Source organism: Ceratotherium simum, chromosome 9 (genome assembly GCF_057802395.1).
Source record: "Ceratotherium simum simum isolate JZ-2026a chromosome 9, ASM5780239v1, whole genome shotgun sequence".
NCBI lineage: Eukaryota > Metazoa > Chordata > Mammalia > Perissodactyla > Rhinocerotidae > Ceratotherium > Ceratotherium simum.
The window spans coordinates 53,350,128-53,377,548 of NC_141908.1; the positions used below are offsets into that span (position 1 = coordinate 53,350,128).

General features: G+C 44.7%; 1 pseudogene; it reads right to left on the bottom strand.

The window, feature by feature from the left end:
* Nucleotides 1-236: 236 nt before the first annotated feature.
* On the bottom strand, nucleotides 237-27,338 carry LOC101404629 (oligosaccharyltransferase complex subunit OSTC pseudogene; annotated as a pseudogene).
* Nucleotides 27,339-27,421: the final 83 nt, after the last annotated feature.

Sequence of the window (27,421 nt, forward strand, 5' to 3'; positions counted from 1 at the left end):
CCTTGGTATGTCACTATAGGTCAGCGGGGAAAAAATACTGGGATGAGCTTGTCTCTTCACTACCAAGGAAACATTCTAGTCCAAGCTTTGATGTGCTTCCTATCTTTTCATACATGCTTCTTTTTCTACTGATTTTTGTCCTTTTCCACATTTCATATCAGAGGATTGGTACTGCCTTTAAAACTTCATTAACAGGAACAAATCCATTATCCACTGATTTCTTCTCAAAAGGCACTCTAACCATTCAGATCACCCGGCCGCTTCATTTGCATGAATCCTCTGGCCATGATGAAACTCAGTAGGACACAGACGAGTCCAATGACCAGAAGAAGAAATCTCCTGAGTTTTGGAATGTTGGATTGGTCCAGGATTATAAAACCTAAGCCTCCCATCGTAAACAGGAAGCTGGGCATGAGTCCTTCCATAATATATTGGCTATTTACTCTGTGGGCCAAGAAAAATACTGGCCTCTGATAGCCACATCATCAGTCAGAGAGCCAACACTTGGAGATTCCTCAATACCGTCACAAACTACTCTTCCCATGACGAGGAAGTGAGACACCACCACCAGAGCACACGCCCTCACGGCCCTGCACCCAGGGGGGCCTCTTCAGCTTCAGGTTGGGACACCAAGAATGGGACTATGTGTCAAGTCTCCCAGTTGGTGGCGGCAGGTGCAGCTCTCAGCCTCCAGCCCCATGTGCCACTTGGAAAGAGCTAAGGTGATTTTTTAAAGATGTACAATTGCTTCTTGATGTGGAAAAAATAACAAATACACTTGTGAAATTGCAAACACTCCTTTTCTCATAAAACAGTCCCCCTTCTCCGCCTTTCACCTATTCACCAATTCCCCTGTGGTTTGGCTTCTGCTCTCATCACAGACACTTCAATGAGGCTTTCTATTAACCATGTCCTAGGGTCACTCTTTCAGCCCCATTCGTACTTGGAGGTAATCTAGCGTGGTGATGGAGTCTGGGGTGGAGTCCCCGTGCCTTCACTTCCTTCCTGTATGTCCTTGGGCGAGTTACTCAGCCAATCTATGCCTCTATTCACTCCTCTGAACAATGAGGTTTATTTTAACATTGTTCTGCAGCTCATTGGAGATAATCCATGCAAAGCCCTGGAGTAGGGCTTGGCACATAGTCAGCCAGCAGAGAGTGCTCACTGCTGTAACTCTGGCCTCCGGGGCCTCATGCCTCCCGTTACAGCTTTCTTCCTCTTTCTGCTGGAACCCCTCAAACGTCACCCTCACTCTCTTTTGTCACGTTCCTGCCCACCCCAGAAGTGTTGAGGTTTCCCAGAGCTCTTTCTCTCTGCCCGCACTTCCTATGCGGCCTCTTCACAGCCCCAGCAGTGGCTTCAACCACTCCCTATTTACTTGGTGGCCGCCATCAATTTCTCTATCCCAGCCCCTCCCTGTGCTGCAGACTGGTATATCCCCTGGCTACTGAGCACCTCTACCTAGCCTGAGGTCTCAGTCCACTCAATCCAAACCTGTCTCAGGCTGCCCTAGTCTCCACTCCCAGCCCTCAACCCCGTTCCTGCTCCCTGTCTGTCCTTTCCACCCCCTCTCCCATCCCGTCATTCATTCACTTACTCTTCAATACTCTGGAGCATCTGCACTGTTAAGAACCATCTTTACATAGTGGTCCCTACTCTCAGGGATCTCCCAGAGCAATGGGAGGCAGATAATTACAATTCGAAGAGAAAAGTGGTTCAACAAAAGGAAGCAAGGGACTTAGGTGATAGGGTAGGAGGGAGTCCTACCTAGCCTTGGGGGTGGGGGCAATTTCCCTTAAGAGGGCTTGGGGAGCCAATGCAAGATGTATAGCAGGAAGGGACCTGAATAAACTTTCATTTTGGAGGGCAAAGGTGGGACAGGAAACCTCAATCTGTTGCTTATTACCCACGGAAGAAATAAGGATGGCTTGGCTTGCCAGACCTCCAGGCCCCAGGCACCCTCACTTGTGGAGACCCCGCCCCGCCTCAGAATGGGCATTAAACATGCCTGTCCCACAGGAGACGTGATTATATTGCTGTTTCTGAGAGATCTTTTATAACTTTGCTTTTTAAAATTATTTGGCTACAAAAAAAGAATTTAATATATATTAGATATGATCTCTCAAAGGTCATGAATGGTCAGAAACTCTTGAATATGGGCAAAATTTAACCTATAAATTGCTCCCAAATTTAATGAAATTTTTATGAAATCAAATGTTAATAATTAAGGGAGCTGACAATTTACATTTTGTAGCGATTGAAATAAAAATTTGTAAATTTTCATTTTGCACTTTTCTTCTTGTATTGTAGAGCCAATACTGCCGCCTCACTGCACCCCCAGATTTCAAATGTTTTAATGGGACCTTGGCACGTTTGTAGCCCTGGTGATGAGCTTAGGGACATCAGAACCAAGCCTGTATCAGCCAGGATGAGAGGACAGTTCATATTAAAGAGGGATTCAGGAGATAGAACTGACAGGACTTATGAAAGATCAGGTGTTGCATAGAGAGAGAGGGCTTCGGGGTGATTTCTAGTGTTCTGGCTTGAGGGTCTGGGTGGCTGGTGGGGCCATTCCCCAACAAAGACATAATGAAGGAGAAACAATTCAAAGGGAAGAAGGATGGTAAGTTTTGTTTGGGGCACATTAATTCCAGGGGGCCTGAGAGATCCCCAAATGGAGATGTCCAGGGGACTCTTGGATGTATGGGTCTGGGGATGAGAAGAGATGTAGACTGACCAATAATCATGATATTAATAGTGTCTAACACAGATTGAGGACATATCAAAGGCCAGCCACTGCATGAAACACTTTTCTTTTTCTTTTTTTTTAATTAATTAATTAATTTATTTATTTTTTGAGGAAGACCAGCCCTGAGCTAACATCCATGCTAATCCTCCTCTTTTTGCTGAGGAAGACCGGCTCTGAGCTAACATCTATTGTCAATCCTCCTCCTTTTTTTTTTCCCCCCCAAAGCCCCAGTAGATAGTTATATGTCATAGTTGCACATCCTTCTAGTTGATGTATGTGGGACGCGGCCTCAGCATGGCCGGAGAAGCGGTGCGTCAGTGCGCGCCCAGGATCCGAACCCCGGCCGCCAGTAGCGGAGCGCGCGCACTTAACTGCCAAGCCACGGGGCCGGCCCTGAAACACTTTTCTTGTGTCAACAACCCTACAGGGTAGGTCCTATTGTCATATCCACATTACACATGAAATTGAGCTGCAGGGAGGTGAAGGAACTCGCCCAAGGTCACACACAGCTGTAGGTGGTGGCACCTTGCCCATACTCTGAACCACTCAATTTGGGAGATCAGAGGAAACAGGAGGTAACTAAATCCTTGGGAATGGAGATAAGGGTTAGAGTATACAGAGAGAAGGGATGAGTCCTGAAGGAATGCCAATATTTTAGGAAAGTCCATAGAGGAGAAGCAACAAGAGAGGAAGGAGGAGACCTGGAGAGGTTTGGATCCTGGATACCTCACAGATGCCAGAAGGTGGAAGGCGGGACCATCAGTGTCGATGTCTGCCAAGATGGCATTGAAGATCCATTTGGCAACTTGGAGGTCAATTAGCAGCACTCCGTCAAGGGTTGTGGGATTGCACAAAGGCACCCAGGCAACGGTGGGGATGAGGGCTAAAGTCTCGCCAGCATCCTATTCCCCAAGCCGTGCACCATTGTCGGGTTGTCTCCCTACCAAGTCACATATGGGCCAGAGCAGCTCAGGATGGGTGGCCCTGGTGAGAATGCGGTCAGGACAATGGGGGCAGGGTGGGGAGAAGGTGGGTTTTGAAGAAGTTAATTAAAGACTTGCCTTTCAAGTTGTTTGGCTGGAGGGAAAGGAGAGAAAAGGTGATGTCTGGAGAGAGAAGCCGGGTCGCACGGAACTGGGAGAATTAGCAGACAGGGAAAATGAACTCAGCACCATGTTTACCTTGTTACCTGGCAGATGACTTTTCAACGGAGTCTTCTTCACAGCCACAAAATGTAAAGCTCTGTACTGAATTCCCTACCCCTCGCTTCAGTATGTTCATCCTCACAGGCGAGAGTTTTCAGTGAGGCCCTGAAGAAAGGAGGAGCCGGGCAGTTAATTTGCTCCTAAATAATGCTGGTTCCATTTAGCCCTGAATGGCGACATTAGGCACGAAAGCACAGACTGGCAGGGGTGTAGGGGACCCAGGAGAAGCAGAGGGCAGCGCCTTTTGAGACTGAGTGGAAGGCACATGGCTGACTTTTTAAACATCCCCTCTTTTACCAAAGTAATAGTCTCATTAAATAAAATTTGGAAAACACAGGAAAGTAAATTAAAGAAAATACATTACCCATGATTCTGTTATCTAGACACAAGAATTGCTCACTTTTTATCTTCTGGTGATTTTCTCTGCATAGGAATGTTCCTTTTTTTTTTAAACATAGCTGTAATCATGCCTACAATTTCATATCCTGTTTTTCCTAATGACTATATTGTTTTTCCTTCGTCATTACTCACTTTAGTTTACAGTAATGAGAGCATAAAATGTCATCATGGGTATTTATCAAAGTTGACTTAACCAATGCCCTATAGTTGAACATTGAGATTGTTTTCAATGTTTGCTATTATAAATTTGTTGTTATTATAAATGATACTGCAATGCATACGTGCACATAAACCTCTTCGGACATTTAGGGTTATTTCTTAAGATAGAATCTCAGAAGTGGAAGTACTGAGTTAACAAATATGAATGCTGGTAAGAGTTTCAAATTCATTTTGCTGAATTGCTCCCCAAAGAGGGCTGTATTCGTGTACACTGCCACTAGCAGTTTGTGGGAATTCCAGCTTCATGATGGCTTCCACCATATTGGCTACTATCACTAAAATATATTTTTTGCTAACTTAATAGATAGAAAGTGAGCTTGTTTTTTTTAATGTAACTTTGTAGTGAGGTTTATCATACATTCAGAAAAGTACACAAATCATAAGTGAATTTTCACAAAGCAAACACCCCTAAGTAACCAGCACCCAGATCAAGAAACTGAACATTACCAGAAACCCAGAAGCCCCTGTCCTGCCCCTCTCACCTTCCTCCCTGCCACCCAGGGACAATCGCTAGCCTGACTTCTCACACCATGGGTTGGTTTTACAAAGTGGCATTGTTACAATTTTCATTTCCTTGATTACTAGAGGAGCTAACCATTTCTCCACGTATTAGTCGATGAATTGTAGTTCCTCTTTGTAAATTGTCTTTTAAAGTTCTTTATCCAGGAAATGGTTGACTCTTAAGCAATCTCCTAATGTTGAGTTTGGCTAAAGTTGGAGTGTAGTCATCATGACATTGTTCAAAAATGGAGAAGTGAGTTTACGTGTGTGTGCGTTTACGCTCTCATGATCTCACGCTGACAAGATTCCTCTTACTTATTTACGCTTCTTTACTGTAAAGCAAGATGGCGCCTCTCTAGGCAACACCTGGCAGGGGCAACTTTTCGGTGACAGAGCTGAGCCTAAATAGACTCTGCTGTTCTTTCAGTGTCTGTGAGAATTACAGAAATAGGTCACTGAACCTTTTTAAAAATAGAACTGACACATTTGGGGAAAGCATTTTTTCTGCTGAGATAGCACACAGTACAAGATGAAATGATCTCTAGAGGGTAAATGAATTTAGATATTTGATATTAAAAATAAATATTCTTAATGGTAATAACTCACAGGAAATAATGTCTTACATAAGAAAGGTCTCTAAACGTGTTCCCTGAACAGCTTACGTGAAGTTTTCCCACTTCAGTTCTAATATGGGTTCTTCTGGGGTGCAAGCAGTAGCTTGCTGACTCCTGCCCAGCCACACCTGGCAACAGCTGTTGATGGAAAGAGAAGGGCCACATCATGACTGTGATCAGTATTTGTTCCCTCACCAAAGCCAAGATCTCCTGTCTCACTGGGTTCGCTTTCTCCTCCTCAAGTTATTACACAATCCACCTGCTCACCCTTGGATGGCTATCCATGGCTGCCAAACAGAGGGATGGCTATCCCTCTCGCCTCCTGGGTGCAGCTCCATCCCAGCCCTTCCAAGGGCTTGACTGATTTGTGGCAGGCCAGCCCAGCATCTTTGATTACAGGCTCCCCAAGAGCTGTCTAGGGGCCCCAGGTCTGCCCTGTGGGAGCCCTTTTTGGCCTGCTCCTGAGACATCCTCAGAAAGCTCTCTCTGGCTGTTGCCCCAGGCCCTCCTCTCACACCCACCCACCCTGCTGCCTTCAGAAGCCCCATGCACCTCAGAGGCAGACATTTATGTCTTCTCAAGGGATTCCCAAGGAGCTGCCTACGCCGCCATTCTTGGGCTCCACTAATGAGAGAGGCAAGGTCTGTTGGCTGGAAAAGCAAGGCGTGGAGTTACTATGGGAAGACACTTCAATTCAGCCCCAAGAACAGCAAGGAAGACACATGAGGAGCTTGGCTGTCCCAGGAAGCGGGGGTTGGGGGGGTGGTGAGTGAGAGCAAGGAAGAAGAATGCAGAGCTGGGGTGGGGAGACCTGTGTTTCAGGAAGGTCCAGCAGCAGGGAGAGAGGTACAGGGCTGATAGTGTCCAGGCAACCCAGCAGCAACTGTGGGGGGTGGGGAGCAGGAGAGGACACAGGGACAGGTATGAGACATTTCTCAGAAGTAGAACTCATAGGTAGGACCTGATGACTGTGACATTGGCACTGAGGGAGAAAGAGTCAAAGATGCTGACACAACACTTTCCGACAAGAACACGGTGCCTTTCATATGACACATAGCCATTCAATAAGTACGTGTTGAATGTTCACCTATGTCAGATACTGTTGTAGACTCAGGGCATGACATGTAGCTACTGCCCCAAACAAGTTGTCATTCTGCTGGGTGGGGGGTGGGCAGTGCAGACAACAAACAAGTAAGCAAATAAAACAGATGATTTCCCACAGTGATATGTGCTCTGGGAAGATAATTCAGGCTCATGGCGGACTGTGTGATCAGGGAGGACTTTTCTGAAGAAGTGACATTCGAGCTGATAATGACGAGAAGGAGCCAGTCAGGGAAGAGCCAGAGCAAGAACCTTCTAGGTAATCAAAAGCGCCTCTACGAAAGGCCCCAAAGAAGGAACGACCTTGGCACATTTGAGGAACAGAAAGAAGACCATAGTGGCATGACAAAGAGTTTTGCAAGACAAAATTGTTTTCTGACCTATTTGCTGAGCTGCCACTGGAGCCATACTGCCGTAGAGTTTCATTTTTGGTTTCCAGACACTACAGACCCCTTCTAGACCCTTCCCACATCTCTCTTCTCTTTCTCTCCAGACCAGCTACAGTAAGAAGTGAGACTAGTAGCCATAAGACCCCACCTGGGACTTGGGAAGGGACTAGAACCAGTTCAGTTCTTCCAGAAGCCAAATGGGGAGGGGGCCCTGCAGCCAGCCAGGCTCCTTTCCACAGGGCTGTAGTTCTTAAACACTTTTGAACTATGAACCCCTTTAGCAATCTGATACAAGCTGTGAAAAATACACACATATGTAATTCTGCACACAATTTCAGGGGTTTGGTGGCCCTTAGGAAAGCTCATCAAAGACCCCCCCCAGGGTGTCTACTTCAGCAGTCCTTTTAAGCTAACCTAGTCCATTTTCTCATTAAGCCTGTGTCACTTCCACAGAGAGAGGATACATGGAAATATCACCTAATAAACAGCAAATTAGCTTATAAATACAAGTTCTCATGACCATTATATCTTCTAGAGTGACATGTATACATACATGATAAAATATAACCATAATGATAGTAAAAACACATTTGCACCATGTTTTTTACTTCATGCACATATTTCCACTTGTATCATTTTATCCCATTGACATCCTTGGCACATGGGTAGGGAAGGCATTGTTGTCCCATTTCACAGATGAAGATGCTGAGGAATAGAAGGCTAAGTGGCATGCTTGTGATAACAGGGCCAGTTGGCAGTAGCTTTGGGACAAGAACCAAGGTCTTGTGCCTCCCAGGCCCAGACTCCTCAAGAAGCTTAGGTCAGGGCAGTGGCCATCTTGACTTCTCTCCCATCTGCCTCACCCCAGGCCTGGAGACACTCACGGCAGAGGCAGTCTTTGCACATAGACTCTTCCACATCACTCTCTTGGTGGAAACAGAGACATGGAGGAAGTGATATTTTCTAATATGGGGAAAGAAGCACCCAGCCTGCCTACAGAAGTCAAGGTTGTGTGGCTGGAGGGGAACTTCCCACTAGGACTTCCTCTTGGCCAATTGAACCTAATGAGTCACTTCCTTTTTCTTCTGAGGACTTACAGCATTTCTGCCTACAGTCCCACAGAAATGAATCTAGAGAAGCGCCACCTAGTGGCCCAGACCATAAAGATCGCCACTTATTTTCCCCACGCCACCCCACCCCCACTCCATGGGGCCACTTTGCCCAAACCTCTTACCATCCACCAGGATAAACGCCAAATGGATCAGATATCTAACTGTAAAAAGCGAAACCACACAGGTATTAGAAGAAAACGTGGGTGGATTTATTTATACCCTGGGTGTGGGAAAAGTCTTTCTATGACTTGAACCCCATGCAAGCCAAGGGCAGCTCTGGGTACCTGCTCCTTGAACTGAGAGAGAAGATGTGGGGCAGCTTTCTCTCCCACGTGGCATCCACCCTCCCCAATGAGAGCTAAGTGACTGTCCACAACCAGGGTTCCTTGGGTCAAGGGGAGGGATGTGGAACTCCTGAGAAAGAAACAGATGGAAAACCAATCAGACTGGCTCCGCTCACAGCCCCCATCACCTTCTTGGTAGAAGGGAAAAGAGGTCTCCCTATTGTGCCTCACAAAAGGGAGAACTTATAACACCAAGATGCATAGAAATCCAGTCCAAGCCCAGCCAACTCCCAGATAAATGCTTTCTAATGAAAAATAAAATATCCTGATGCAATAAAAGAACACGTTAATAAATTCAACAACAATTTTTTTTTTAAGATTTTATTTATTTATTTTTTCCCCCCAAAGCCCCAGTAGATAGTTGTATGTCATAGCTGCACATCCTTCTAGTTGCTGTATGTGGGACGCGGCCTCAGCATGGCCGGAGAAGCGTTGCATTGGTGCGCACCGAGATCTGAACCCCAGGCCACCAGCAGCAGAGGCCGAGCACTTAACCGCTAAGCCACGGGGCCGGCCCTCAACAACATTTTTTTAAAAACCCTGCTGCATGGCAAAAAAAAAATCAAACTGAGAGAAAAGCTTTGCAATATTTTTCAGAGGTACAGGTTAATCTATAATATTGGGAATATAAGAAACATTTACATATTGAGGAAAAAAGCCAAAACTTGATAGAAAATTGGGCAAAAAGCATAGAGAGTTCACACACACACAATTAAAATATTTAGATGGACCTTAAAAATATGAAAAGATGTTCAGCTTCACTCATATTGATATAGATACATATTAGAACTACAACAAGATACTAGTTTTTATTGAATTGTCAAAAAAAATTTTTGTGTGTGTGTGTGAGGAAGATCAGCCCTGAGCTAACATCTGTTGCCAATGCTCCTCTTTTTGCTGAGGAAGATTGGCCCTGGGCTAACTTCTGTGCCCATCTTCCTCTACTTTATATGGGACGCCCCCACAGCGTGGCTCGACAAGCAGTGTGACCGCGCACGCCAGGGGTCCAAACGGAGCACCCCGGCTGCCGCAGAGGAGCGCGCGCACTTAACCGCTTGCACCACCGGGCCGCCCCGTGAATTGTCAAAAATTTAAAAGTTTGGTAAGACACTCTGTTGGCAAGGCTGTAAGGAAAAGGGCATCCTCGTCATTGTTGGCAGGAATGCAAAATGGTACAACCCCCATGGAGGGAATTTGGAATATTGAGCAAAACTACATATCCATTTACCTCTTGCCCCAGGAATCCTAATTCCAGGAATTCACCCTGAAAGTACATTTCCACAAATATAAAACAATCTTTACAAGGTTATTCACTGAGACATTATTTATAACAAACTATTAGAAACAACTTAAATGCTCACCCATTAGGGTACTAGCTGATTAAGCTATGATGAATTCACACAATAGAGTAATATACAGCTGAAAAAAGGTTGACTATTTCTATGAATTAACGTGATGATTTCTAGGACATATTAAGTGAAAAACTCAGAAGTGTTTTTTTTGAGTTTTTGCATAAGAAAAAGAAACCCAGGAAGGATAAATAAACCAGAAACTAGTAAAAACAGTTGCTTATAGTGGATAGTAGGAATGAAGTGGAAGGAATATGAATGGGAGTAAGACTTCTGAGTATACTTTTTATATGTAGTTTTGACTTTTGAACCATGTAAAAGTTTTATATATTAAAAAAATAAATTTTAAAAAATTGGAAGAAAGCAAACCCTAAAACTGGAAATGGAAACAAAGAAACCTAACTGCATATCAAATTGATAATGGAACCACACACACACACACACACACACACACACACACACACACAGAGTTAATTTCAATGATTTGTGAATATTGCACTCTGACTACATACCTGCATACCATACTAAAGAGTGGGATACATTCCAAGAACAAATAGAACTGCAAAGAAGTCTTGAATTTTTCTTAGAAGGCTTCTTGTTGGAAATGGTTTGGGAGTAGTAATTCTGAAACTATTTTGAGTATGTTGTAGGACAGAGCAAATGATTAGATATATTGATGTTGTTGGGAATCGGGGGTCTCCCTGTGGAGGAAGAGAGATACAAATATGGAATGGGAAGGTGAGGAAGAACCCTAGGGAGTTGGATTTGAATTGGCAGAAATTTCTTTCCAAAAAAAAAAAAAAGCGGGGCCGGCCCCGTGGCGTAGTGGTTAAGTGCACACTCTCTGCTGCTGCCGGGTTTGGATCCCAGGCGCACACCGATGCACCGCTTGTCAGGCCATGCTGTGGCGGCGTCCCATATAAAGTAGAGGAAGATGGGCACAGATGTTAGCGCAGGGCCAGTCTTCCTCAGTAAAAAGAGAAAGATTGGCATGGATGTTAGCTCAGGGCTGATCTTCCTCATACACACACACAAAAAGCATTTCCTAGCTCTGTCCACTAACAAGGTCTATAAGCAATGATATCCCAGTAGCAATGAGCAAACTTAGTACTTACTGCCAAAGTTTGGCTTCTGAATGCCATTCTCCACTAAAAGAAACCTTGGAGAGATGGCTGATTCCAGGTTTGGGCCAGGAAAACACAAAGTGAGCCAGAAAGTGAGAGAGTGCTCAAAGACTGATGGAACCTTTCAACAGCATACAGACCTCAGCCTGAAGGAACTTCTACTAACCAAATTTGGGACAATTTGACTATCAGAAAGAAGTCATAGTCGATTCTATCACTCGGGTGGCTGTTGGCAGGCCTCAGAAGATTCGCTTCCAAGATCGCTCCTATGGGTCTCTCCATACAGCTGCCTCACAACAGGGCACCTGGCTTCCCCCAGGGCGAGTGAGGTGAACAGAAAGAGACAGGGCTCCAAAACGAAAACCACAGTCTCTTTACAACTTAATTTCAGAAGTGACATACTCTATCTACTGCCATATTCTAGTCTTTAGAAGTGAGTCATGGGGGCCGGGCCTGGTGGTGTAGTGGTTAAGTTCATGCGATCGGCTTCAGAGGCCCGGGGTTCGAAGGTTCGGACCTATGCACCGCTCATCAAACCATGCTGTGGTGGCATCCCACATACAAAATAGAGGAAGATGGGCACAGGTGTTAGCTCAGGGCCAGTCTTCCTCACCACAAAAAAAAAAAAAAAAAGTGAGTCACTAAATCCAGCCTGTACTCGAGGGGAGGGGGATATGCAGGATGTGAATACCAGGAGGTAGGGACTATTGGCGACCATCTTAGAGGCTGCCCACCACACCAAGTAATCAAACATAATAACATCACCAATAATGGGACAAACTGACGTTGTGTGCCTCCTGACACAGTGCAGTGGGAAATACACAATGTCACCTATGTAGTATTTTCGGGGGAAAAATATTACAGAACAAACAGAGAAATCCAGAATGTGGGACATTCTACAAGAAAACGAGTCTGGATTCAAAAATGTCAGTGTCATGAAAAAGAAAAAAGTCAAACTGTTCTAGGTTACAGGAGACGAAAGAGAAAAGGTAACTCAGTGAAATTAGTGACCCTTAATTGGATCCTGGATCAGAAAACAAAAATAGCTATAAAAGGACATTCTTGAATCAATTAGGGAATTTGAATATAGACTATATATTAACTATTAAGTGTATGCTAAATTTTGTGGATGTGATAATGGAATCGTGATTACAGAGGAGAATCTTTCTCCTTAACATGCTGAAATATTTAGGAGTCAAGTGTCAAGATATCTGCAAGTTATTTTCAAATAGTTTAGCAAAGAAGCCAAAAAACAAAAAAACCCAAACCCCTAATATATAAATATATATGTGTGTGTATATATATATATTTGCAAATATGAAGGATTTACTTGTGTTCATTGTCCTACTCTTTCAACTTTTCTCTAGGTTGAAAGTTTTCCAAGTAAAAGATTATGGAGGCAGGGGATGGGGGTGGGGCGGTGGGGGGTGGTTATCAGGAACTCAATGCAAATCTCCAATGGAGAAGACCCTTGGTATTTGCTAGGCTGTCCTGAAGATTCCAAGGAACCCGTAAGTGCTATAAAAGTCTCTTGGTGATGCCCAGTGTACATGTTGGGGATACTTTGATTCAGTCCTCCTTCCATCATGTAGGGTAAAAAGGTGGTTGGGGAGTCAGACAGTCTAATCCTTGCTCTGTCCCTTCCTGGTTGTATGACTTGGGGCAAGTTACCTAGCATCTCTGGCCCTCAGTTTCCTTATTTGTAAAAAGAGAGATCACGCCTACCCTGCAGGGTTGTTGTAATGTGCTCAATAAATAGTACTTTCCAGTCCCACCTCACAAACTGCCAAATTATTCATTAATTCAATAACCATTTATAGTTATTTATAGTTATCCCTGCAATGGGCAATGGATACACATAGGAATCCAGTTACTTCAGGGAACTTATGATCAAATAGGGGGGACACAGTGTGGTAAATGCTAAAAGGAAAGCGCTAGGTGTTATGGGAACCCAGGGGTAGGGTGGGGTGAGGGGATGCCCCATACTCCGTAGAGGCTGTTCGGTCTGGAATGGTGAGCTTGGTGGCCTGCGTGGGTGATAAGGAAGGGGAGTGACCCACACTGAGGGACCTCAGGGGCAAAGGCGGAGAACAGGGGAAAGGAGTTTGGCAGAGTGGGCAGGGCCAGGTCAGGAAAGGGTAGGGGTCATGTGAGCAGCGTGGGCCTGGTCTAGTATGCAAATCCCTCCTGATCTAAAGGAAGCACTTCCAAAGATCATTTATTACTGTCCATGGCAGCCTTGATGTTTGCTTCAGAAAACATACTCAGCAGAGCTCAGCTATATTATACTGGTTTAAAAAACACTAGAGGGCCGGCCCCACAGCTTAGCGGTTGAGTTCGGTGCCCTCGCTCTGGCAACCCGGTTCCGGGTTCAGGTTCCGGGTTGGGATCTCCGTGCGGACCTACACCACTTGTCAGCCACGCCATGGTGGCGACCCACATACAAAGTGGAGGAAGACTGGCACAGATGTTAGCTCAGGGTTAACCTTCCTCAAGCAAAAAACAAACAAAAAAACACTTGAACTGACAAATAAACAGAAGGAAGTTATGGACCCTAACCTTTTTCCTGTCGCCCTTCTCCCAGCCCTCTCCCCAGAAGGAGAGGAGGAGCCCGTGGATGGGAGACCAGGCCCAGCAATTGGACCTGTTTCTGAGAAGGGAGATAGTGATTGCCAAAGAGTAAAGCTTGTCTGTCATCTGCTGCTACCATCTCCTTATCTAGTCTCTGTCCCCAAGCACTAAGACTGTGAGGTCCACCCACCACCCCAGACCGCAGGGATTTCTGCTTTCTAAATCACTCCATTTCAGTAACGCATTAATTTCCCCCCTCGCTGAGGGAAGCAGGGAGGACCCCACCCTGTGCCAGCACCCCGGGGCTGAGAACTCCTGGTTCCCAGTCCCAGCGGGTGCCTGGGGCCTTGCTGCTGGCCCGGCATGGGGCAGGGCGTGTGGACCGGGCCGGACCCGGGGCCAGGGGCCCGGGAGCGCTCAGCCCCCACCTGGTACACACGCAGAAGGAAGCTTCTTGCCTAATTCCAAATCATTTTTCTAAGAACAAAAACTATATACAAATGAATATTTCCATCTTTATTTCAAATTCTAGGTTTCAACTGCAATATTAATGCTACTCCACAGTGTAATTTACTTGTAATAATATATCATTATTTCCATTTTACAGTTCTCTTCTTAAAGTAGTAAAGCAAATGTTTAAAACAGCGCAAAGCCGCAGCCCCACAATTCTCCATTCAGGCTCAGAATTTGTGCTCTCCTTTCAGAATGGCACATAATTGAAAACAATGAAAACCCCCGATGTGCTAAATGCTCTAGTCATTAAAGCATTTTTTTACTTTGGAATAAAAGACTGTTCTTGTGGTCGTGGTTATTATTTATTTATTTATTTTTAGAAGCCCCAAACAAGCTGCTTCCTGTTCCCAGACTGACATCTGCTGGGGATGTCAGGCTGACCCACTTCCCAGGCAGGCCCGCAGCCGGCTGCCACTCCTCCCACCCTGGGGGGCAGGGGACCGACACCGGGGGGCCAGGACCCTAGGTCCAGGCCAGGGCCAGAGGGGCCTCTGTTCAGGGCAGCTCTCCCCTCCGCTGGGATCCAGTTTCAGCAACTGGCCCTGGGGCCCCAGCTTCTCTCCTGCTTCCAGCAGGTGGGTTAAGCCCCAGAATGGCACTGGCTTGGCACAGGGTCCCCGGTGTTGGCGGCTCAGGCAAAGGGCTGATGGGCATGAGAGAGTCTGGGGGCAAGAATAGGCATGTGGGCAGGACGGGTGTCCTCTGCGTGCAAAGAGGCCTGCAGACTCTTGAGACGCAAGTCCTGTTTCCTTGCTTTCTCCAGGATGTCGCCATGTGCATCTTTTATTTTTTCCTGTTGGTACCTTTGCCTTTGGTGGAAGAGCTCCCCGCTTAGGCAGCCCTGGGCACCAGGTCTTCCCGGGGAGGGTCTCTGCCCTTTGCCAATTAGATCCTAATTCCACTGGCTGCACCATTAACAACGAGGAACCAAGCTTCCTTTTCCACCTAGAATGAGGGCCCCTCTGCCTATTTCCCAATTTGTAGAAAGCCTGGGTCTCCTCCCCCTCCTCCTCAATTTAAACTGCAGTGGGGGTGGGGCTGGGGGCGTGAGGCGAGTGGAATGTTCTTTTCTATCTCCTGGAGGTGTCCTCCAGCGTCAGGGCCCTATTACAATCCGCGAAAGCATGGCATCCAAACCTGCATCTCTGGCTCTGAGCTCTGGCTTCCAGCCCATAGAGGACATTTTCCGTAAGGTGCCCTTGGCCCCCTCAAAGTCAGCATCCTGCCCCAGCCAGCCCCCTAACACAGTCTCCTACATACCCTGCCCTGCCCGAGCACCTCCAGTGGGCCTGGATTCCTGCCGCTTTGAGTCCTCCCATCCACCCACATCTGTCCCACATCTCTCCCTTCATGACCAAAACCTTTCCCTCCCCCTGTCCAACTTCTTCCTCTCCCACCAAACTGCTCACCCCTATCCGCAGAAGAAACTCTCAGAGGCACCCCCAAACCTACTTAAACACCTTTAACGAAACCTCGCTGTCCACAGAAAAAGCCCAAGCCCTTGGCTTGACATTCAGTGACGGCTCTGCCCAGCTCAGACCCAGCCAGGGTTTCCCGAGGCTGGAGGCTGCCCTGGGGGTGGGGGTGTCCACAGGATGATTTTAGGTGGGATGAGGAGGAGGCACTAAGAAATGGAATGACTGAATGAGAAAGTGATTCTGCTTTTTATTCTCTTTCCGTTCTTAATATCAAGGAGAAAGTCTGGTTTGGTGCTCGTTGAATTTTTTTTTAAAATAAACTTTTAATTTTAGAATAGTTTTAGATTTACAGAAAAGTTGCAAGAATATCACACAGAGTTTCTGTATACCATGCACTCAGATCCCCCGTGTTAACACTGCCGGTGGAGGCTGTGAACTTCTCCCTTGTGAATTTCCTTTTCACCAAGGGCCCTTCTGCAGCCCCAGCAGCGAGGGCAAGCTGGACTCTAACCACGTAGCTCCTTTGCAATGAATATTTTTTCCATTACCTTCTATTTCCACCAAGTGATACTACTCATCCACATCCTAAAATCCAAAAAGCTCTCAAAAATGAAAGATTTTTTTGTAAGTTTGGAGCCAAAGCTGATTTGAGGCAAGCTATACACAGTCTTTATCCTACTTGGTATAAATATTCATTTATTTCTCTGCAGAAATATTCATTGATTCTTTTGCCCTCTGAGGGTGTTAACTAATGTTGGGTACACACACTGTATCACCTTTGAAATCAGAAAAAATATCTGAATTCCAAAACACTGTGAGCTGCCTATTTAAGGTTGTGATACAAAGTTTCTTTTAAAAATAAATTTAGGTAAAAAGAGCAAGTCACTTAAAGAGAAACAGTCAATAAATTGTAAGCACAGATGACCTATATTTTTAAGTTTCTTTTTCACTTTTCCCCCACCCTTCATATAAACACACAACTGGCACCAAAAACAAAACAAAGAATCTGCAAGGCCTTCAGGATCAGGCCCAGACTCCTCAGCTGGTTTTCATCTGTGCCCTGGCCCCACTCACTCTCCATACCCCGGCACACCTCAGTCCCCTCAACATGCCAGACTTGCTCATGCTCTGGGCCTTCACACAATCTGCTCCAATTCCTTGAAATGCCTTCCCCCACTTCTTTCCCTGGCAAACTCCTGGCCTTTCTTCCAAACTCAGCTCAGATGCCTCCTTCTACAGGAAGCCTTTCCTGGTTGCACCCAATCTTGAGTAGGTGGTCAATCTGTGTACGCGGTACACTGCACACAGTATTGCGGGTAAGGAAGTGGTTCGAGCTCTAGCTCTGCCCCTTTTAGCTGGGTGATTTGGGTCACTTAATTACACTCACTAAGCTTCATCAGTGGGATTAGTAATGATAGCTATTATTTATCAATCTCATGCACTATTCTAAGTACTTTACATGTATAAATTCATTTGATCATCACAACAAGCCCGAGAGGTAGAAACTGTTTTGATCTCCATTTAACATACGAAGAAACTGAGGACCAGAGAGGTTAAGTTCCTTTCCCAAGGTCACAGTTGGCAGGGGCAGCTGAGATTTCTTCCTCCCTCCCTCTTGCTCCCCACTATAGAGCAGCTAGGGAAGCGCCCACGTCTCGGAATTACCGGGAGAATAAAATGAGGTAACCTCGGTCAAGTGCTGCACCTCATCTTCACAAGTACTCCTGGCCCAGCCTGCACTTGGTACCCTGGGCACAGCGGGCACTTGTTTGCTTCTGAGGATAGCTCAGCTGAGGGCCTACAAGCCGCTGCTCTCTGCTGCTCCTCTGTGCCTTATCATCTCCTCACTGGAATCTTCCTGCCCAAGCCCAAGTCGGATGGGGCCTGCCCACAGCTTTATAGTGTATTCAGTATTTACGATTTTGGCCTCTCTCTGAGCTCAGCAGAAAGAAATGTGCCAGACTCACATTTGTCTTCCATCTAGTGCCCTGCACAGAATCTGAACCAAGAGAGTTTGGTAAACATGCAAAGAATAAATGATGAAGTAAACGTATGGATGGATAAATGGATGGACGGATGGATGGATGAAATAACAAGGAATGGACACATTTTTGTCCTTAGAATATCTAACACATTTGATATACCATGACTAAAGCAGAGGGAAAAATAACATTATCCAGATAGCATTCTTCTAACCAGATGTTCTGAGGCTGAAGAAAAAAGAAAGAAAACAACTCTTCACACTGCCTTGCACTCTATGTCTACATTTCTAGTAAAATAATGTGGTAGTGATATTCAACCCTTTCGATTCTCGCTTGAGATGGGAAGCTGGGAAGGGAACAAGTGGTATTCATGATAAAGTTAAGACATATTAACCGGCATTGAATAAATCTGATGGTATAGTAACACTTATAAGTGAATCTGAGGCAAGATCCTGAATGGGAACAGCTGCAGCACGTGAGCAGGTGTTGGAAGGTGTCGGGTCCAGATACCATGACGGCCATACTTCCGCACTGGGAAAGTAGCTCCTTATGGAAAAACTCCATAGATAGCCAGATATGATCCAAGATAGACATCTGTATTTCAATGATGACAAAAGGATGAAATGTCATTGACATTCAATTTATTAGACTACTGCCCCCCTTATCCTTTTTCTTCTCTTCTAAGTTTGGCAGTGGAAGGGTAACATTCATTAATGAGTGCGGTCTTTAAAGGTAAAAGTGTCTAATTATGAGATAAAAGGAATATTTTGCTGGCGAGTGCAGAACAGCCCAAGAGTCCAGGAATGGCGCCCTCAGGCACTGCTGTTTAATTTATAAGCTATTTATCTCCTCACTTACACCTGGCAGAAACAATTAGCATTTGGTAATTTCTTGACCTTATCAAGGCCCTATGCTTTGTTATCCTAGTTGCCACCAATATAAACGCTATGTGAAATAAACACGTTAGAAATGGCCTGCTATTAAATCATGCCCATTTAACTCATTTTAGTTTGAACTCATTTTAGTCTGGAGGAGTCTTTGCATTTTGGTGTCCCTTCTAAATCAATATATTAATTTTCCAGGGAATTTTAAGATACTTCCAGGGCCCTACACTATCACAGTGGGGATCAGGATCCTTTTCAAAAGTGCCATGAGCCCTCAGAAAGCAGTCCCTGTGGAAACCCAAGTGCACGGGCACAGATGCAGTCTTGTAAGGAAGCTTTCAAACAGCCGTCAAGAACAGCTGCCTCCCCCACTGGCCCTCCGCAGCCCCGGGACCCAGTGACTCTGGGTCGGCTGGGATTCCCTCGGCTCCACCCCCTCTCCCCTTGGCATCTTTGCTCCAGAAGGGCGGACAGGGTCTGCAGAGGAAAGTGCTTCCCGGTGGTCTGTTGCCTGTTTCCTTGAGGCCATCCTATGGCACCTCCTTGGCACCCGGCAGGTTCCTTAATAGGTCACGTCGGAAGCCACTTGCAGAGTTTCCCTGAACTGTGCTCCACAAAACCGTCCCGAAGTTCCAACAGGTGTGATGGAGTGCAGGGTATTTTTAGATCTGAGCTTCTTCACCCCTTCTCTCCCAATTTCAAACTTTCTTCTCCACTTAAGCAGTTAGGGGGTACAGGGCTCATTGCCTTAGGCGAGGCTTCCCTCAGGATAGAAAACAAAACAACCAGCCTTTCTGGCTTTTGTCATTCAAAACCTAAATCCTTAGGAGAACTCAGCTGATTCTCCAGCAAAGACTGGATGAATAGAGAGGGATTTACTCTAGCCTGGAAAGTTTTTGCGGTGGGGGAAGGAGAGACGGGAAGGAAAGGAGAGGAGGGGTGGGAGGAAGAGCAGAAGGAACGAGGAGGTGGAATGAGGCATGGGGAAAGGGAAGGGGGAATCTGAAGGAGGAGGGGGAGGGCAGGGAGGGAGCCCGTGTCTGTGTGTGGTTCAGCAGAGCCCAAGGAGGTGGCAAAGGAGCCACCTTGGCCACCTAGACCAGGCTTTGCAACTCAGAAGCTTTCAGGAGGCAAAATGGGTGAAGGAGGCCTGAGAGGCAATAGGAAGTGGAATGGACAGAGGAGCTGGAGAGCATGTGCAGCTTGCCTGAAGGACAAGGGTTCCTTTACCTGAGTGTGTCACAGAAAGGCCAGACCAGACCTCAGAGCCGGCAGGGCACTGCGGGCAGTGATTCGGGGCATCTGAGCAGTGCCTGGGTGGTCCGATAAGTGAGAACCAGAACCAGAAGGGCACCCCTCCTGCCACCTGGAACTGGGGCACAACCCCGGGGATGGGGGGCGGAGTGAGGGAATCCCAGGAAGGAGGGAGGTTATGTTTTTGTTGGACTCAGAATCAGAAATTAAATAGCTTCTTGTATACTTGAGTCTGTGGACGAAGTTTTATACCCATGCCATGTGTTTGGGAAATGCTTATTTCACAAAGTCAAACACATTACCTTATTGTAGGACTTCTCAGAAATTTTAATATGTTAAAATAACACATTCTGGATCTCAGAGAAAGGGATTCAATAGATCACTTGTGTGCTGGTAAATGATCAATAACCGACTCAGGGATCAAATCAGGGATTAAAAACCCTGACTTGTAGCATCTGCCAGTTTCCATGGTGTAAATATTCTGAAGGGCCTTCCCAGCTCCAGAGCTCCCGGGGCATTTGCTGAGGCCTTTGTTGCAGTTCTACAACTCCCTGATCCCAGTCCCCCTGCCTTCACACTCCACAGGGGTAGAGATCCAGAGGGCTCTCCACAATAAACTCCTTATATGCAAATCTCTGCCTTGGAGATGTTTCCTGGGTTACTTGACCTAAGGCTTGTCCTTTTACGCATGTGTCATCAGTTTTAATTAAAGGAACCAGTTTCCTAATTCATTACAGTATTTCTTCATAATTGGGTTCTTTTTTTTTTAATTTTTTACTTATTTATTTATTTTTTTCCCCCAAAGCTCCAGTAGATAGTTGTATGTCATAGTTGCACATCGTTCTAGTTGCTGTATGTGGGATGCGGCCTCAGCACGGCCGGAGAAGCGGTGCGTCGGTGCGCGCCCGGGATCTGAACCCGGGCCGCCAGCAGTGGAGTGCACGCACTTAACCGCTAAGCCACGGGGCGGCCCCATAATTGGGTTCTTTTAAGTGATTATACCTAGGCCAAGATCTATGATCTATGAGGCATAACATAAAGAATGAATGAAAGACAGGTCCCCAGGGTAGCCAGACTCTAGGATGGCCACAAATGATTCCTGCCTCCTGGTATTCACGCCCCTGTAGAGGGCTGATCTATGTAACCAATAGGATATTTTGGAAATGTGTGACTTCTGAGGCTAGGTCATAGAAGACACTGTGGCTTTTGCCTTGCTCTTTCTTGGATCATTCACTCTGGGGGAAGCCAGACACCATGTCATGAAGACTCTTGAGTAGCTCTCTGGAGGAGTCCATGTGGTGAGAAACTATGTAGCATCAATTTGCCAGCCATGAGAGTGCACCGTCTTGAAAGCAGAGCCTCCAGCTTGAGTCAAGCCTTTACTTAGATGACTGCAGCCCAGCAAAGCTGCTCCTGAATTTCTGACCTATAGAAACTGTGCTAAATAATAAATGCGTATTGTTGTTTTAAGCTGCTAAATTTGGAGGTAATTTGTTTTGCTAATTTATAACTGATAGAGTACCTAATCTATAGCTTTACAATTTAGCAGAGGAGAAAAGATGGATATGGATATATCTACAAATATATGAAATAAGCCAGTATGTGGGCCGGCCCCATGGCTTAGCGGATAAGTGCGTGCGCTCCACTGCTGGCGGCCCGGGGTTCAGATCCCGGGTTCACACCGACGCACCGCTTCTCCGGCCATGCTGAGACCGCGTCCCACATACAGCAACTAGAAGAATGTGCAACTATGACATACAACTATCTACTGGGGCTTTGGGGGAAAAAAATAAATAAATAAAAAAAAATTATAGAAATAAGCCAGTATGTGTATAATCATACATTGACTGTTACAAGTTCTGAAAACTGCAGAGGAGCGAGGGAAGAGGTTGTACAGTTGAAAAACAAGGAGCCCCATTTGGGAAGCTTTCAAGAGATCAATTTTGGAAGAAAAGGAGGTTTGAAGAAAGGCAGGACCACATTTTAGGGTCTCTCCTTTTTGGAGAAATCAAATTCCTGATGAGCTAATGCATATGTTCTTTGCAAAATGTGAAATTCACTTGAAAATCAAGAATATACCTTTAGAACAACATACGGATCAACCTGTTTTTAGTAAAGTAATTCAGTCTTTTTTATAAAAAGTAATTCACTTTTTCATAAAAAGTGCAAAAAACTTACAAATACACACAAAAGTTGTTGCCAGTTTGCTGTCTACCACCTTTTATGTTGGGTGAGAAATAATGGAATATTTATTCATTAGGTTGGTTTAAATCAAAGAATAAAAAGATTCAGTTCTTGGTGGGTTGATTTCCATGCTGGAGAAATGGATATAAGCTGAAATAGAGGGAATGATTTCTATTTAGTTGAAAAGGATAAACAAACAAACAAAACCCTTCAATCAACCAGAGAAAATTAGTACCTCTTTCCAGTCTATTGTTTTTCATTTTGCTTTGCTTTTTTTTTTTTTTAAGGAAGCTCAAAACCACAGTGGAAGTCATGATGCTGAGAAAGCATCCTGGTATCTTTTCATTTTGCCTGATTCTCATTCAAGGTATCAGTTTCAAATGACTATGGGAAATTTGCTTAAATCAAACAGAAAATTAAAGCACATGAGTTAAGCGGCTGGAAGAAAAAGTACTATAAAGTAAATGAATAAATGTATAAAAAAAGATACCTAGTGGGGCCAGCCTGGTGGCGTAGCGGTTGTGTGCGAGTGCTTCGCTTCAGCGGCCCAAGGGTTCGCAGGTTGGGACCCCAGGCATGGCGCTTGTCAAGCCCTGCTGTGGCCACATCCCATGTAAAGTAGAGGAAGATGGGCACGGATGTTAGCCCAGGGCCAATCTTCCTCGGCAAAAAGAAGATTGGCATCGATGTCAGCTCAGGGCTGATCTTCCTCACAAAAGGAAAAAAAAAAAGATACCTAGCCTCACAATAATGAAAGAAATGCAAACTAAACTACAGGAGACACAGTTTTAAAACCCTGTCAGATTAGTAAAGACTAAAAAGTTTGTTAATGCTCACTAATTGAGAGTAAGGGGAATCAGGCATATCACAGGTGAGGGGTAGGAATACAAGTTGGTGCAACCATTTTAGACAGTAATTTGACAAAACCTAGCAAAATGTTAAATGCACATACCCTTTGGCACAGCAATTCCATTCCTAGGAATTCATTCTAGATGTGAATGCATAAGTACAAGCTCAAGGATATTCATTGTGGCCTTGTTGGAAATAATGGAAAAATTAGAATTAGCAATGTACACAACAGAGGGCTGGCTAAATAAATAAGCAAACAAATGATAACAAACACATGGAGTGCTGGCTTATTTGTGTCAGCACTGCTGCAAGAGCTCTACGTTTGTGAAATCACGTGATCTCACAAGAACCCTGAGACTTGGTTCTCTTCTTATGATGGTTCAGCCCCACAAACATTCATCCATCCAAAAGCAGAGAGGTGGGTCCAGATGTGCTGACACAAAGACTACTCATGAAACAGAAGGGATAAAAGGAAGTTTCACACAGGCTACATAGCATAATTTCATTTATGATAAAAAAAATAATCAAGTGTGTATATATGTTTATATTTGCGCAGAAAATGTCTAGAGAGATAAACCAGCAAGAAACAATTAACAGTGGGATTCTCTGGAGAACTGGGACTGATGAAACTAGAGAAGGGAGGAGAACCTTCCATTTTTTACTTAACACCTTCTCTACTTTTTACATTTATTTATTTATTTACAATGCACATCTATATACTTTTTGCCTGGAGTTAGACAAACTGCAAAGGTTGAGGTCACAGTTCCTAAGACTCCTTTCTCTTCTGATATGAATTGCATGTTTTGGGGGGGGTCCCCAAAACCACCCTCAGGTTCGATAATTCACTAGAAGGGCTCACAGAACACACTGAGAGTTTTATATTCATGGTTGAGTTTTATTGCAGGGAAAGGATACAGATTAAGATCAGTCAAAGGAAGAGACATAAAGGGCAGAGTCTGGGAGGGTTCCAGATGGGATGCTTTCATTGTCCTCTCCTGTGGAGTTTGGATGCATTTGCCTCCTGGCATCCATGTGTGTGGCAATACACACGGAGCATTGCCAACTGGGGAAGCTCATCTGAGCGTCAGTGTCCAGGTTTTTATTGGGGTTTCATTATGTACTCATGACTGATTGATTGCCCACATGGTTGAACTCAGCCTGCAGGTCCACTGATACTATGAGAGCTAAAGCCCTACCCTAAATTACACAGCTGGTCTTTCTGGAGAGGCCAGTTCCCCACCCTAAGATGCACTGTGGCCCTCTTGTAACCTAAACAAAGACAGTCCTATCAGGTATGACATAGATTAATCCCAGAAGCTGAGGGCAAAGGCCAAACCTCTCTTTGGGCAAAGCCAAATTCTTTACTACACATTTTTATAGTTAAAACCTGGAATAGCTTTTCCGTTGGTTTTCCATGAGTTTGTCAGTATGTAGTATAGTTTCTAAGTTGTGTTTTTATATAAGAGGATTGATTTGCACTGAGACTCCCTGATCATGTGGATTTTTGTTCTGTGTTTTTTTAGATTCTATATTTGTCTACTTGGCATCCATTAGTCATAGGGCCTAACTAACGGCCAAAGTTGTTTATATCTCCTCTGTGAGCCAGCTTTTGTGGGTGCATGAAAATCATATTACAAACCCTCCAACAAATTATGAGTCCATACTCCCAACCACCTCCTTTACCTAACTCGCACACACCAAGCCAATATTCCTCTGCCCTAATCACACAGGGCCAGGTAGCACACAACTAGAGACCACCTCCATAGCCCAGAACCTGCTGCATTATTCAAAATAGTCAATCCTAAGCTGTTTTCCCAGTCTTGCCTTTCCTGTGGAAAACAATAGCGGTCTGGGCCATGCTTTCCCCTCACTGCTTCTGCCTCCTGACCAAAACTGGTGCTTCCCTATGTGGCTCTGAATGGCGGGGTGTGCTCCCTTCTCTTGGGAAATGCAAGTAATAACAACTTTCTTTCAATGGCATTAGCTTCTTTGTGTTGTCATTCAGTTGCCTCCATAAGTTAAAGTCCTGTGGGTACAATTGAGACAAATTTGAAACCCCTCCTCCACAGGCCTAGGTTTCAAGAGGGCGATAGTCCTTACTAGTTGGCGCAGGCCTGGCTCATACATGCTTGTTGAATTTAATGAACAAGTTTATACTACCAGTTTTTGCTCCAGTGGTGCAGGAGATAAATTATCCATCTTGCTTGGTGCAATCAGTGCTCTATGTGGAACCTGAAAATAAGTTCAATAAGCCACTTGTGGAAATGCACATTGGCCTATGAATTCCCCACTGACTGAATTTACTGGAAGTACTTCTGTCCAAACTTGGTCAGTGCTCCTTTGTTACTCTTTCCACTCCTCTCCCCACCCCCACCCCAATGCATTTAGTTGGCAAATAAGCTCATATCTACTGCCAATAACTAAACCTGCTTTGGCCACCTTAAAAACTAAAACTCAGAAAGAAGAGAAAGTTGTGCTTATTCCATTTAGGCTTGTTGCATGGTTTATTTTGGGCTTTGAGCAAATGTTAGTTTATGACTGTTTTTGCTTATTACAAAGTGTCAGGGATTTCCTGGAGCTGGTTTTAACCCAAACACCTTAACTGTACTCTCAGGAAAAGATAGGAAAAACAGAAAACTTGGTAAACTGAAGGTGTACATTTGGTAGTTAATTATAAATGACAGTGTTGTCATCTTCTAATTTGACCTAGCAGTCCCGAAAATGAGGTTTGGCCATATTCCCACATTGTCAGGGATACAAGGTGTAAAGATATGAATGGGTTGGAGAGGAGAAAAACCGTGATAAAAATATTAAATACAGAACAAATTTAAGCCTCCAGTAACAAAAATGGATGAAGTGCTGAAGTTATAGACAAATAAGGTTAAGAAATGCCACATCATAAAGAATGAAGAATATTTGGGATTTTAATAATGCAGGTGAGCTTTTATAGCAGTAAAAAAACCCCAAAAACAAAATACTCAACATAGTGCCTGCCTCAGGCAGTAGAAGAGGCTGTTTATGGTTGATTTCCAATGATTGCCAAAGGCTGACCCAATTAAGAACTGAAATTCTGAACCAGAAAGGCTGAAAAATATTTTAAAGAAGAAAACTCTAAAGTGACTATTTGGGAACACTGACATTCTCTTTTCTACAGATGTTATTGAAAAATCATTTTATTTATAATATTCCACTTAGTCAAAGTGTGTTAGAAAACCAGAAGAATTAAAACACTTTGCTTTCATAATATTCTTGGATCTTTAACTATATTTAACAAGCTATTAAGGAACCATGCCTTAACAGCCAAGCGGAAGATGCGGAATTGTTTTTGTTGAATTGGGATAAAGAGTGTTAGTTACAAATGTTCCTGAGCACAGTATGTTCTGTGAAGTCGTGTGTATCTGGAGGTTTTTAGCTGCAAGTAATAGACTACTCAACTAAAAGTGGCTTACACAATGAAGGCATTTAATTCTTGCACAAAACAAGAAGTCTGGAGGGAGGCTGATCCAGGACTGGTTAACAACAGTTAGGGACACTTCTTTGCCCATCCCTTGGCTTTCCTTTTCTATAACTCCAAACAAAGTTCTTTATTATATCTATTTTCAAATAAAAAAAGAATGATGTCCAGAGGGCCCTGGAACTCACCTCAAGTCCCCCATAGCAGGGACTTCTTGTCTCCCTCTTTTTATCAGGGAAAAAATTTTTCCCCAAAGCTCTTTCAAGCCCCCTCCCCAGACCTCCTTACATTTCACAGGCCAGAGCTGGGTCACCTGCCTATCCTTATCACTGGCAGAGAAGAAGACGGATTACATGATGAATTTAGACCAAGAATGATTCATTTCCTGGAGCTGGGCACACTCACTCACTATGGAACACAACTGAGATTTTGTTAGCAAGGAAAAGGGGGTGAGCTGGATATGTGAGATGGTTATGGGTAAACAATCAACAGTGTTTGTGATCTTTGGTGGCAGTAGCAGGTGAAAGGTGGGACACTGGTCCCAATGCCTGAGCTGGTCATTACTATTCAAAGGATGCAAAAAAAGGAAACATAACTTTCATTTGTTACATTGTTTAAATTGGGTACAGACCTCAGTCAAACCAGACATCCTTTGTCGCTTCGCATGAAATGAAGCCATGGGACAGGCTCCTTCCTTGGAAATAAAATGTGGCCAAATCTAATACAGTTCTTCATTAAATCTATTTTCAAGTAAAAAAGGAATGATGTCCCAAGGTCCCTGGAATTCACCCCAAAATGACACAAATACAATAAGCCAAATGGCTGAAATCACTTACAAAATTTGACGAAAGCAAATAAACTTGCTCTCACACTGTGATCAGAAGAGCAGCAACCTGGAGCGTTGTTCAAAGCAAAGAGAGCACTGAACTCTAAAGGCGAGGGTCCTCAGAGGGGGAGAGAGAATATTAGTAAACAGCGTTAGTTAATCCATTCAAGCAAGATCCTCAAAAGTTCAAGATGTGCTCTCTTGTCTGCACTTTCATGGGCTTTCAAAGGATTGAAATGAAAGGCTATGAACTGTACACACACACACCCCATTTCTATCATTGACAGCAGCGGCCATGACGGCTAGTCTCTACTGAGACTGAACCTGTTTTGATGGGTAGTTGTCCTAAACAGAAACTTCTCAGATTTAGCAGGCCTCCT